This window comes from Octopus bimaculoides, chromosome 2, assembly GCF_046866305.1.
Source record: "Octopus bimaculoides isolate indiv1 chromosome 2, ASM4686630v1, whole genome shotgun sequence".
Lineage (NCBI taxonomy): Eukaryota > Metazoa > Mollusca > Cephalopoda > Octopoda > Octopodidae > Octopus > Octopus bimaculoides.
In genome coordinates, this window is record NC_142929.1 from 119,278,554 (window position 1) to 119,294,730 (window position 16,177).

Here is a 16,177-nt window from a genome sequence, read left to right on the forward strand (position 1 = left end):
TCGTGCATTGAACTTGTTAAAAATAATACTGTTTAAATATAAGGTAAATCTGTCAACTCTGAAAAATCTCAATGTGGCACTTTTACCATAGGCCTACGCAGGTGCTGAGATAATTGTGAAGAAATGATTTTGATATCTTACAATTAATACTCATAATTCACACATCTCTGAAGCATACATGGGTAACGACATATCAACGACGAAATTTCTGTACTGGCTCACGAATCACTGTTGATTGTCTTTAGAACACCGCCTAGGATATTGGCAAACAGCTATGAATTGTTTATGAAGGGATTATTATTATTATCATTTTCTTTTGATGGGGTAAGAAAAAGGTTTAAGAACCAAACCAACAACTACAAATATCATCATCATCATCATCACCATCCTCCTTCTCCTCCTCCTCCTCCTCCTCCTCCTCCTCCTCCCCTCCTCCTCCTCCTCCTCATCAACAACAACAACAATAATAACAACAATAACAACACCAACAAAACACCCACAACAAAAACAACAGACACCACAACAGCAACATCAGCAACAGTAACAACAACAACAATAATAACAACAATAACAACACCAACAAAAACAACAGACACCACAACAGCAACATCAGCAACAGTAACAACAACAACATGAACAACGGCAACAACAACGAAAACAGAAACAAAAACATCAGCAAGTGCAACAACAACCATAACAGCATCAACAAGAACAACAAGAACATCATTAGCAACAGCAGCAAGAGAGGATTATCTAAGCATATTGTTGTCTGGCATCGTATCCAAATCTTAGCCATTTATTTTCATTATCCTGATGAAAAACTATGAATCGAATCCAGGGATCTATATTTTTACAGATTGTAATATTATTCATGATTTTTTAAAAGTTATTCATAATATTTATGATATTTTTACCAATTGTAATAATATTTTTGATATGTATACAGATTGCAATAATATTTATGATAGTGTCCGTAAAAAAAAGTATATTCATGACCATACACGATGGTACAACAGCTAATTCGTGTATTAATTTTGAGTGTCATATTAACGAGAAGAGCAATCTGCGTAAGATGTTTCTTTTTTATTTTGGAACTGATGTAATTGAAAAATAAATATTGCATATTTCATGAAGCAGCAAGGCCCCATAATTACGCTGCCAGTAACCTTTGATTACTGTGAAATGCAAGTCATTCTTTTGAGATCAGAGTTATGCAAGTGATTAATTGAAAAGCTATGCATATTTCATGGAAGAGTAATGGTGTCTAATTAGGCTGCAAATAGCCCTTCAACATTTCCAATATATATTTCAGTATGTTCGATATTTATACGGGATCTTCCCAAAATATCAAAACAAGAGACAACGTATTACATCGTTCATGTGAATAGACTCATTCTGATATTTAATTCTGACACTTCGTCTTAACTTACCATGTCTACGCGGTAATGGAAAGGAAATGTCCATAAATAATTACCACCTTTATCGATCGGGACAACTACCATCAACTGAGATATAGACACGCGATGAAAGGGTGACTTGGCAATTTCAACAGATGAAACTAGACAGAAATGGACAGAAAAATGACGTTAGCTGATGAGCTGAAAAGGCAAAGGACGAACGTCGAATCAATTGTGTTATACATAAAAACATCCTATTTTTGAGATTATGATCGATAAAGTATTTTTTTAGAATCGATCTCGTTTATACCTGTGCAGTAATTGCCTTGACAAATAAATGAAACATCTACGGTTGTTACTTCAAACACTAAAGTGCTATCGGCCTCAGAATATTTTGTGAATACAATAAAATTACAAAGTTGTTAATGCTATACGACACAAGGAAGTAGTATATGGGTGTCGGTTTATAGACGTTATAATACTCTAACCGTCTGTGAATAGTGTAGTTAATCACAGTTCGTTTATTTCTCTCATACTAAATAAACATCGAACAATTTTCTCATGTTACACTCTGACACACAGTTCCACACCTCAAATGATCTGACTATGAATAAATAAGTGTACGCAAATACCAAGAAGAAAAAAACCTAGGGAGCATCGTTAAAGAGAAACAAAATAAATTTCTCTTGTTATTTACGAATAACAGATAACCCATCTACATATAGAAGGAATCTTCGTTGTACATTCACTATAATTTACACTTTTAACTAAATGACAATGGAATCATTGCAAATACCATCCCTTGAAATATCTTTCGATATTTTATAGCGACCACAAGTTGAAACCGATTTTTAAACAACATACCACAGGTTTTGTTTCACACGTGCACAGGTATTACATAAAATATTTCACTCGAACAATAGATGTAGTGCTAATCATTATTAGAGCAATGCACAATTATTAATAACGATTCTCCTACTAAACAATTTATCATATGCGATACCACATGACACCATCAGAATAATTTGACAGCGCTGTCTCCCCTCTCTGTCTACTTGATTATGTCTCTCATGTATTTCTTTCATTATATTAATGATTTACTCCTATTAACTACCTGAACGATCCCGTTTTATCACGTTGATATCTTGTATCCATTCCTTCTTCACTGAATTAAAAATTTAACACTGAAAATATTCTTAAATTTTTCACTCATGGAATCACAAATATCTGGAAATGAAACCCCCAAGAGCGTCTTATGCACAAGCATATGTAAATATATACAATTCAAATTAATTATGAATTTGTTTCTTTACATTACTACATGAAGAGCTCAAAGTCTGTATTCCGACTATATGCACATTATTTTATATAAGCAGTCTCTGCGTTTGTGTTAATAATAAAAACAGCACAACAAACAATAAAAGGGCATATATATTTTAGTTATAAATCTCTAAAGGGTATGTAAAATAATACACTTCTTCGTCATTTGTCACGTTTTGTATTGTAAATTTACAAACAAATTTCGTTTTGGGATTTAGTTTGCTAGATTCTTTATGTGAGTTCGTGCGCTGAAGCATATTTTTGTGCCTGGGAAGAGTCATTCTCATTTTGTGCCTTATCATTTAACACACTCACAGGTTCGGTTTCCGTGAATTTCTTTTTTTCTTTGTTCTAAAATTTACATTACGTCTTACAAACTTTTTAATTGTCTTTGACTCCGTCCATAATCGGATAACGGACATTCGACGACTATTGAAAAGGTTGCAAAAAGCAACGAAAATTTTTAGAAAAATTAAAGAACTAAATGGAAACTGAACCGGTGTGTGTGTTAAATAAAAAGGCATAAAAAGTGAATGACTCACCCATCACAACAAAATATTAAAAAGATATTTATCGTATAAATATTGATAACTCACTCTTAAATCTGGTCAAAAGATTTCTCTGAGTAACTCATTCATCAGTCTAACATCAGTCATGTTTCATTCATAATTGATGCATACTTTTACATACAAACATCGTATGTATTTCTCATCGAAGCGCTGTAGAGTTTTAGTGGAAAGAAGTCATTTTAATCGAATTTCAAAACTGGATTACAACGTGCATATATATAATAATTCTACCATTCCTCAAACGGAAGCAGCAATCTAAGTAAGCAGGTAACGCCACACGCCACGGTGTCACTAACTCATTTTACAGTTCTCCTTGGAATTATGCATATGTTAAATATATCTATTACGTGATATACAATGAATGATAACCGTTTAAATGACTTCATTCATAAAATAGTTAAAATACAATAAATTTCAATCAAAGGTTTTTATAACAAACTTTATTCATAGCATATTAGAGTGGAACGATCCATATTAAGAATTGGAATGTAATGTCTGCACCGTGTTTCATACAAAGGAGGAAAATAATTTCAGTCTTTGGAACAGTGAAGAAGATAAAACACTTCCAAGTACCTATTTATGCATGTACCTATGCATGTGTGTATGTATGCGTATGCATCTTATGTATGCGTGAAATATGGACGTACGGTATATGGATGAATGAATCTCAGCATGTATGTATGTATGCATTTATGTGTGTACATATGTATGTTTGTATGTATGTATGATCTAGCAATCTATCTGTCCCCCTTCTCTATCTATCTATCTATCTATCTATCTATCTATCTATCTATCTATCTCTACATACTTCCTACTCTTCCTATATAACTGCAGAATATGTGGCGATGGACAAGAAACAATAAATCATATTATCTCTGGCTGCCCAGTCCTGGCTAAGAGAATATATTCACAGACACGACAGAGCTGGGACCTATATACACCGGAAGCTATGCCAACACTATGGAATAACAACAGAAAAAAGATGGTATAAACACACGCCAGAAAAGGTCACAGAAAACGAGAAAGCAACCATACTCTGAGATATGCCAATACACACAGATAGAGAAATTAAGGCCAATGGACCAGATGTAGTTGTCAAAGATCATGAAGGAAAAAAGTACTTTCTAATTGATGTATCAATATCAGCAGATGACAACTTTTCCCTAAAAGAAATGGAGAAACTTTCAAAATACAAAGACCTGGAAATGGAGGTAACTCGAATGTGAAATCTAAAAACAGAAACAATTCCTATCATAGTAGGTGCCTTAGGTATAATAAAAGAAATATTCAGACAAATGCATAACAAAAACACCAGGACTTACAAATATATATAACATACAGAAATTTGCACTACTGTGTACTGCACACATCCTACGCAAAACACTTTCAATACAGTAACCATAAGAGCATCACAGCAAACCACAGCACATACCCAAGGCACACACAGCTGCGCTCGGTAGTGAAGTGAAAGCACGTTATAAAAATAAAACTACTGAATAATAATAATAATAATAATAATAATAATAATAATAATAATAATAATAATAATAATAATAATAATAATAATGATGATAATGGAAATGTCAATACCTCAACTGACCTAGCATAGGGATCTAGTAATGGTGCCCTTAGTAATCCTATTGAAACAGAAAATAAGAAGTATAACAATGATTAAACATATACGAAGGGTGGGAAATATCTAGTATGCATAATTATATCGATGATATGAATAGGAGAAATAAGGTCAATACTTACATTAATATGAATACCTGTAGCAATAGCGTAAATAATAATATATTTGTAGGTCCTAGATCTAACACAGGGGCTAATAGTGTCCCTTTTCATAAGCATAAGAATAATAAGAATAATCTTCCTTTCAATTGCGCAATATCTACTATTATATAGAGAAATGTTCTGGCGATTTTGGAGAAAAATTTCCCAACTTCACATAAATATAAGATACTTTTCTCTGGAAAGAAAATCAAAGACGCATACTCCACTCTTCCGAACTTGGGTACGATAATAGCACGCATGGACAGAAAATAATATACTATTAGCCCGTAGTAGTAGTAGATTAATCCATAATAACAACTCTAATGACTTTAGGCAATTAAATACCAATAATACTAAGAATAGCAGCGGTGACTCAAACTCCACCAGACGTAATGCAGCAAAGATAATTAATATTAACGAATCCAATAACCCACAGGTGGTACCCCATGTATTAAACATGCAACCATTATACGTTGATTGCATAATTCCTTGTGATAAAATCCATGACATCTGTGTTAATCTATAATATAAATTGAACATAGGCGACCGTTGTATTCTTTCTTGTCTTGAGGTTCACGGCCAAACGGCTGGGTAGGTTCGCGTGAAAAATGGCACACATGTGGAGATAGGTGCATAGATTGGAACGCACTTTATATTTTTTCCTAGCCCCCATATTAACCGAGGAAATCGATTAAAACAACCTCCGTGCGTGCGTCTATGTGAGTGTGCGTCACTGAAGTCATTCATACATACATACATATATACATACATACATATATAATTACTCACACATTCACTCACTACAAAAACTGAATGGAAACAAATTTCAGTTTTCTCTCTCTCTCTCTCTCTCTCTCTCTTTCTTTCTCTCTCTCATATACACACAGACCATCAACATTACTCTCTCTGTCTCGCACACCTCATCAAACATACACACACACAGACATACGCACGTACATCAATTCCTCCGTCTCACGCCAACTTCAAAAGAATTTCAGTCATAAAACTGTCCATGTCTCTTTTCATTTGACGCCCACTGCAAAAGATCCCCTTTCCCCAAAATACATATTAAAAGAATATTTTCAGTTGTCCAGCCATTGATAGAGAGATAAAACACAAACTAGCTCCTGCTGACTGCAAAACTCCTGCTAAATTAGCCGCAAAAAACACACACACATACACGCACACGTCCATTTCATATGTCTTTCACTTTCTCTATGATTATACACACGTCTATTACAATAGCTGTCACATACATTTTCGTTTTCTACAGGTAAGTATATATTCTATAATATAAATTGTTTTCCTATAAGAGTATAGCAATTACTTATTCCATACTTCTTCACTTAGCTTTTATCTTCACTTTTCTTAAATTGGATACGTCTGCTATTAATTCTTACATGCAATTTCCCGGTTAATTCATACAGCTTCATTTTCTGCTAAATTAATTCTTAACGTCAACTTCTTAACGCCGCTTTTATTTTTTCCTAGCCCCCATACTTACCGAGAACAGCGATTAAAACTTATTTTCTAATGCAATTCAAATTTCTTCGACCATTAACACAACCAGTTGCTCACACACCATACGGTTTCTCATTCAAACAACATAATACGCAGAATTGTCGCATTTATACAGTAGGGAGTTTTGAGGGAGATTTGGCTGCTATGCAAAGTTCCAAGGAGGGGGAGGAATTACTTCCTGGAAAGTTCAAAGCAAGGGGAAGAGGGGGGGAATTACTTCCTAGAAAGACATCCAAATTCCTGAATTTCGAGGGGGTCCTCGCAATTTCCTAAGGAGTAGCTCATCCTCGGTTCTTTCCAGGAAATCCTCGGAACTTCCAGGAAGTCCTCGGAACTTTCCAGGAGATCCTGAAAAGTTCTCAGAATGAGCTACTTCCTGGAAAGTTCCAAGGTTTGGTCTTCCTGGAAAACCTCCGAGGATTTCTTGGAAAGATCCGAGGACGAGCTGCTTCATGGAAATTTCTGAAGACTTCCTGGAAAGTTCCGAGGATCTTCCTGCAAATTTCCGGGGATTTGATGAACAGTTCCCAGGATGAGCTACTTCCTAGAAAGTTCCGAGGATTTCTTGGAAAGATCATAGGGCGAGCTTATTCCTGGAAAGTTCCGAGGTTTGGTCTTCCTGGAAGTTCCGAGGATTTCCTGGAAGTTCCGAGGATTTCCTGGAAAGAACCGAGGATGAGCTACTTCCTGGGAAGTTCCGAGTATCCCCTCGAAAGTTCAGGAATTTGGATGATCCAATAATGTGTAACGGCACGTGCATGATAATCAAAATTTATACTACCGAGATTTACAAGCAGTCATCTTGAATGGACCGGCCGCTGGTTAAGATGTTCTTATGACTCCAATGTCCCTCACTCCGATACGATCTACTAGTTTAAGCGGCTTTAATTTCGTGTCAAACTTTAATGTGCAATGTCAATAAATAAGGCACAGGGTCATTCATTGCAAAATGTTGGTTTAAATCTCACAGGGCAAGTGTTTTCCCACGGTCAACATTATGTTGGATGCTCCCGTGTTTGCAGGTCACAAGTCTATACATTTGTGCATCAGAAGGGAAATCGAGAAACGTTGCCTACAAAGAAGCGCTCCACTGAAAAGACGGCATTTCTTCACATCTTCCAAATGACCTCAGCCATCTGCCGCCTCAAAAGCTTCGTACTTGCCGTGCCAACCAACGTAAGTCAATGACACACAACTTCACTCATTCGCTCTATCTCTCTTTCTGACCCTCATTCTCTCTCACATACACGCACACACACACACACACACACACACACACACACACACATACACGTCCATTTCATATATCTTTCAAATTCTGCTCTCTGCAAATAAAATTTTTACAGATACAACTGCTTACAAAAAGTGGGATTAATGTATAATTTCTTTCTATGTTCATAATTAAATGAATGTTATAATGATTATACAGATATCCAATAAAATAGCTCTCAGAAACAGACTACGTACACATTCTTTCTTCACAACTCCTGAAGCCATTTTCTGACAGGGGGTTGATGAAATCTTCAAACAGCTGGAGGCTCCAATCGGAACAGGGGACCCGAAATGATAAGGTTGAGAAACGCTGTTATAGATTATGCCTAAGCGAAAACGATCACAGCCACATCGTCCAAACAGGCCGGGTGAAACCGGGTTTAGCTGCTAGCATAAATATCAGTAACAATACCAGTTATAACTACCGGAGTAATAACGACGTAATCCTTGATAATAATTCTATGAATTTGAACAGTACCCCAATTATTAATATGATAAGAAAAACTAATAATAATGGTTGCAATTGCAATTTTAGAGAAATATCACATTGCCTGCTATTAGGTAAGGGTCTAGTAGGAAATGTTAATTATAAATGCACAGTAATAACAGAAACTAAAAGTTTTATTTACATAGGGTGCTGTCTAAATAGGAAAAGAATGTTTGAATAAACAGCTTTCATCCTTTAGACTTAGGTATAAAACTAGAAGTCCCTCATTATCTACGAAGATTTGCAAATTAAGAATAATAATATTAAATTCGGTTTAAAGTGTGATATAGTGCCTAGAGTTGAGCCATATCCAAATAGCCCATATGAGTGTGGACCATGTTGTATGCGGATATATGAAATATCCAATATAGAAATAAAGTTAATTCATAATGAATTAGATCTAAGGGTGTCATGTGTTCATAGGATTATCGGCAACTTTAAATAATTTAGAAGCAGTTAATAATAAATATCCCATACTAATTCTTTGATGATGTACGTTACTCAGTGCGTACTATCATTCATAGCTTACTCTCCGTGATATTGAAATTTGTTCCCTAATGCACTCTAATGACCCTTAGCCCCTCTCAGCTGTTATGTATAGCTAAGAACACTCTCTACTTATTGCACTCTTTAGTTACCTGATATTTATGTAATCTGTAAAATGGAATGATTATTCCATAGTTTAATTAGAAGTCAGTAGTTTATTATTTAAATTAGTATAACCTAGTAGAATTTATACCCTATTAATTATTACAATATTTATTTACCCCTTTTCAAAAGTAAATTCTTTTATATATGGTTGATATAAAATATATTCATCTTTTATACTAGTAGACTTTAAAATTTTCGGTGTACTTTAGAAATATTTTATAAACTCCTTTTCAAAGTTAAAGTCATCTCTATTACTATGTGGTATGGTTATCTTCTATTCTTATCTTTAATTGATAAATATAATCCTGTTACAATTTTCATCTTTTATTGATAATTATAATCCAGCTGTATTTTTTTCTATAAATCTATATTTTATTTTATATCCTTCATTAATCTTTATATCTTTTATATCTTTTTATATAATTTTTATGTCCTGTTAAAAAAAAAATTATGCCTTTATATATATTTTGTAGTTCATATACTTTTAGCAGTTCATACACTTTTATATGCCTCACAGTATGCTGTAGTGTATGCTGTATTTTAAAACACATTATATCCATTATTTGATTGTAGGCCTAAATCTTAACTTTAGTATGTAAATGCATTCGTTTATATATTTTAAATATCTCTAATTTATTTAAGTTGTACCCGGGATATTGGTTTTTATCATGGCTATCTCAGTTAAGCCTGTATTGACAACAAATTCTACTTAGCTTAGCGTTTTATATATGTATGTATATTTATATTTATATATTGTTTCAAATTTGTGTGAATGCGTATAGAATAGTATGTCAGTTGAATAAAATTAAAACAGTCTTGCTTTCACGTTTTGTATGGTATTATAAGAAATTTAGCGCTTTCATGTCTTTAACTGACATTTGAGTTTGAGACAACCAGCTGAATTTTTTGAATACCTTTTTGATCAATCCGCATGTTCTTAAACATCACGGTTTCCCAGGCGTACCGATATCCTGTAACTTGTTTATATTTATTAATCCACATCATTAGCTTGTCGTTATATTATTGCTGTTCTTTCCGTTCAGAACAGGTTTGAACATTTTAATAAAACTTTTTTTCTTTTATCGTTCTGCCACTTCACTTGTGTCATGTAGTTTGTGTAAAGGAAAAATTAGACATTTTCTGATCACGTCTCTATATTATCGCTCGCGCGATACAATTTGGTAAACATTGGTGTTGCGGGTTTGTTGTGTGTGGACACGTCAGTGTTCCCGTAATGCGTTCCCTGCCTCGCCTAGACATAATTCTTCGCATTGAGGGCATTTAATGCAGCAGGACAAATTTCTACTTTTGCATTTCATATCTGCATTTGCGAAAAGCTGTCTATTTTTGGTTCTAATAGATCTACCTGTACGCATGCATTGACACTTTCCGAACTTGTTATCATTACACTGGGATACAGTGAATGTGTTATCCCGTTTGTTCATGTTGAATTTTACCTTTATTAATAGTTTCATTAGGTTATGTGGTTGCATTTTGCTTAAGATAAATGTTTGATTAGTTATGTCTATTTTATTTTTTTACGTCTTTTTATGATTGTCAAATTTGTTTTCATGATGTTAAAAATGTTTTGGTGATGCAGAATGTGTATTACCAGAAATGGTATTGCGTTCCTTTGAAGGGTTCGTCTTTTTCGTGTTCTTCTAAGTTGTTCTATAGATACCCATTTTGCTCGTTGCATGCAATTTCTATAAGTAGGAGAGGGTAATTTAGCTCCAGCATAAATCATGTGAGTTCTATAAGTCTTGTGTCTCTGGTATTTGAATCTCAGTTAAACACATTTGAAATGTGATGAGTACACTATGCATGAAAGCTCTAATTTTGTTAAAATGCCATAGAAAATCAGACTATGTTTTAAATTTATTCAACTGATATATATATATATATATATATATATATATATATATATATATATATATATATATATATATATATATACATATGTGTGTATTCGTGTGTGCAAGTCGTCTAAGATACCATAAGTCACGGAAACATGCACTCGTATATCTGTCAATAGAGTGGGTATATTTATCGGAATGTACAGTATTATATAACCATTACATCCGATCTTACCAATCGGTTTTGGGGTAGGGATTCAACGAAGTGTTAGGCAACACTGCAAACTTGTAACCTTGTGCTCATGAGAAGTAGGTGTTATGGAATGAAATATCCTGACTGCTCACTATTGTTAAAGATGAATAGATACATTCGGTTTCTGGTTGATGTTTAAAAGATCTTGAAACTAATCGAACAGGGGATTAATTTAAGAACTGTCTCTTGGTACGTTGCAACATAACCATCGCCACTGGCGATGGTTGTTAAATGTCGGGAAGAGTTTTCTGAATAAAGTTTGTGGGAAATGGATTATATATGTATATTAGCTTAAATTCCGCACTCTGTGCGGACGTTTAGCTGGTTCCTGCGGGGAATAACATGACTATAATACGTCTATAATAAATATATGCACCGGTGGTGTTTGACAAAACGTTAAGGACGGATGAGCGTTAATTCTGTAATGCAATCATTTTATTGTTCCAGTCCCTTGTTGAATTCCAACAGTTGGTCAATTTGTCCCAATGTTCTTATCGCGACATAAAATTAAGGAAACTTATGTCATTTATTTCCCCTTGATTTATGACGTCATCTCACAAACGCCAACCAAGATGACTTGAATGCTGTGAATCGACCAAGTTTTACTTGCTAGAAATAGCAACCGAAATGCTTTAAATTCTGGTCCCGAAAAAGTATGATATTTTGAGCAGACGTAGACTAAAGTACAAGGGTCCAAGACAGACATTTTCCCGTATATTATATGAATCAAAGTAAACTGTGCTGCACTCAATCCTTATTTTATACATCTCATCGAAAGTCATCTGTCCACGTGTCATCACTAATTTCATAGCACAGCAATGTGGGATGAGAAATGTGTATGTGTTTATTTAACAGGTCAGATAGAATGATTTCTTTGACATATTCAAACTTACCAACACATTGCCTGTAGGTTTATATGAACACACACACACACACACACACATATACACACTGCACACAAAGTCACACACACACAGGCGCGCGCACACACGCACGCACATACACTCTCTCTGAAAACCAAACATACATATTCAAACATATACACACACATTTATATGTATCTATTTATCAATTTTGCGATAGATAAATTGATAGACAGACAGATAGAATAATATATAGATAGATAGATAGATAGATAGATAGATAAATAGCTAGATAGATAGATAAATCGAAAGACTTATCTGTGTTGGTAGGTATGTGTCTGCTATTGTAGACGTATACAGAATGCATACAGAATGGATCTGTATTTGTCTAAATGTGTACAACACACTAATTTCTATTCATTAATGGATATTTTTAGAAAGCCCCTCAAAACCGTAATTGCATTAATTAAGTTTAAGTGATACATGGAGAGAAGAAAGCACGTTAAAACGTTTACAAACAGAATTCCAAACGTTTTTCAGATTTTAGTAAAAATATCTCCCACTGAGAAATCCAGAAATAACGATAGAACGCAAACTATGTGCTAGGCTTTTAACAATTTATACATAAACATATTTATTGCGCTAAGCATGTATTTCTCGGAATGTGCGTGTTTTGCTCGTTTGTTCATACTAATAAATTAATATTAAGAAACGCGCAATTTTACACGCAGGAGCACACACACACACGCACACACAAATATTAGACGTCCCATAGAAACATATAAGCACTTTAAGAGTTAATAATTCAATAATTTATATTTCTCTTTAGATTTAAAGTATTAGAAATACAAATCATAATCTGATAAATCTTTGAACAAAAGAAATTTAACCTTATAAGATATTGTAAGATTGAAAAGTAGTAGCATTTCAAAGACAGTACAGGACAGAGTTTTAAATAGATTCATCTAACCACCTTTGCATGATCGAAATTGGATGAAAATATTGTAAAATTGTCTGAGAAGAAACCTGGCAGAAACGTCAGCCCGCTGGGCAAAAGGTTAAGAGTCATTTTACCCGTACGTACGTTCTAAGCTGAAATTTCGCTTTTGTCGACTTTGCATTTCATCATTTCGGAGTAGATAAAATAAGTACCAGTAGAGTATTGGTTTCGATGTAATAGATTTAACCCCTCTTCTATAATTGCTGGCCTTATACCTAAATTCGAAACCAACATATTCTCTGAGGCAGGAGGTTATCTTATATTTCATAAAACATTTGAAATTAGAAACATAAATCAGTAGAAATATTGTTATACTTACGTATATAGACACGTGCGTTTAAATGCGTATGTCTACCCATGAATATATGATATGTGTATGAATTTGTGTAAGATTTCAGACAATGCATTTTTTTTCGTATGTCATTTAATGTAGAGCAAATATTTCTCAATAATATACTAATGTTTATTTATGTATGCAAAGCTGATTTTCCAATCAGAGACGACTCTGAAGTTCCACTTAATGCGAACGTGATAGTAATATAGAATAGAGACAAAGTTACCGGGAGAATCCTGACCATTGCCTAAATGAATACCCACATAGAAGCACGCACACATGCACGCACACACACACACACACACATGTACACATACACACACACACACTGAAAGTTGGTTATATACTCTTACATATATACAGATATACATATGTATCTTTATGTGTATGAGTATATGGATGAATAGATACACACGCACACGCACATACACAGACTAACACCCACATATATATAAAAATCTGAATATTATTCATCTTGTATTTGTGTTTTGTGTCAGTGTGTGTGTGTGCGTGTGTGTGGTGGGGAGGAGTGCGTGTGAGTGTGTGTGTGGTGGGGAGGAGTGCGTGAGTGCGTGTGTATTCGGTTGAGATATAAAAAATAAGTTTTTATCTTCATCCGCAATATCAACTGACCAGCAACAAAATATAAACATGAAACATCTTGATTTTGCGGAAGTCAATTTTGAAACGCTGTAAACATTTGGCCTGAAATACTATATTGATGTCTATCCTTTTAATAATATATACGAAATATTAGTACACGATTTTAGTTATTACGGAATAGACAACTTAATATTTCTTCCTCCGATTCACATATATATTTCTACACACTATTACCAAATCATGTATACATAATATGATCTATTTATATAGATACCAGGAAGAACTTTTATTTCACGCCAAACACATCCAACTAAAACGTTTGATTCTTTGGTTTCAATAGAGCTCAGATTACAAAACATTTGAAAACTCAAGTTATTGTTATGAAAATTGTGTATGAGAATGAATGGCGTCAACGTGAATCCCCTTATATTTGACATATTTGAATTATTTACCATTGATTGGTACCTATCTAAAATGATTTCTCCTCTCTCGTATTTCTTTCGTCAAACTTGCTGAAGATATTAGGGACAAAATGTGTAATTTCGTTAAATTTCCCTTACCGTTTGAATACCAAATCTCTTTGGACATTTATCGCCTCATCTTTTAGTGAAGGTGGTTAGCATCTCTCGACGAGCATAGTTTTCAGTTAATGAAGTTGTAGGTCATTTGCTTTTGCCAGAGATACAATCCTTCTTCTTTAAGTTGAAGGAGACAATTATTTTCATGTCTTCTGTGGGTCATCAGCTAAATATTAGGTAGTGCATCGAATGTGTGGGCTTTTCCGGAAGTTTCTTTTCGATATAGATACATTCATACACACGCACACATTCATGCATTCATACACCCACACACACACACACATATTTATGCAAGCAGGTTTTGTTGTGTGGTGAGATATTTGCTTTGTCACCCACATGTTTCTGGTTCCGGACACATTACGTGCCATTTTGGGGAAATGCCTTCTAAGGTGTGAATTTTGTGGACGCAAACTGAAAGAAGTCCATAGTATATCTATCTATCTATCTATCTATCTATCTATCTATCTATCTATCTATCTATCTATCTATCTATCTCTATCTCTTTATCACTTAGACTGTCTCTCTTTCTTTCTCTCTCTCTCTCTCTGTATATATATATATATATATATATATATATATATATATATATATATATGCATATGTGTGTGTGTATGTGTGTGTGTATAAGTGTTTTGTGTCTGTGATTGTCCCCATCCACAACTTGAGAACAGATGTCTAGGTCCTCTTAACTAAGCATTTTGGCTATAGTGTCTGATCTATTAAGTACCGGGATTACAAAAAGATAAGTACTGAAACGGTCCTTCAAGGCAGGCTGTGCCCTGTGGTGGCCATAGTCAATTAAAGTATCAAATGAAACAATAATGAAACATACTATATGCATATTAAGGCTATCATTGGTTCAACAAATATCTGAATATCTTAATAAGCTTTCAATCCGAGACCCAATTACAAAGATTGTCAAGATAGTAACGGTTTTCTTAACTTGAAATCAATGGAGGCCTTAATATACAAATAAGAAAATATACAAATTAGGAGTACTCATTCGCATTGTTGGACGTTTGTGGGTATATGGATACATATATATATATATATATATATATATATATATGTATATATATATATATATATATATATATATATATATATATATATACATATATATATATATATATATATATATATATATACATATATATATATATATATATATATATATATATATATATATATATATATATATATATGTATGTATGTGTGTGTGTGTGTGTGTTTATGTGTGTGTGTGCGTGCGTGTGTGAGTGTGTCTGCGTGCGTGTGTGTGTGTGTGTGTGTGTGTGTTGGTTCTATATTTAAGAGATGAAGAATTATGTAAATTATTTAAATTTAATGGATATTTGGCCTCATCTTGTTTGTTGTTAACAACAAGCAAGATGAGGACAAATATTCGGCAAATGTATATAATGTAAGTAATGTATATATATGCTGGTATTCAAGTTTGTCCCTGTATGTTTATATGGAACAAATTAATAATCATATGACTTTAGTTCCCATGCTTCTATCGTCAGAAGTTGAATGGGCTTCACTTGGAAAGGCCATTCTCTTGTTTACCACTTTGCCAGCCGTAAAGACATGCCTCAAATCAAAATCTCTCTACTTTGGCCATTTCAGGAATCTAAATAGTACATATAAAATCATGACTGAGTGATAATAGGAGAGATTGTGACAGAATGTCATAGCTA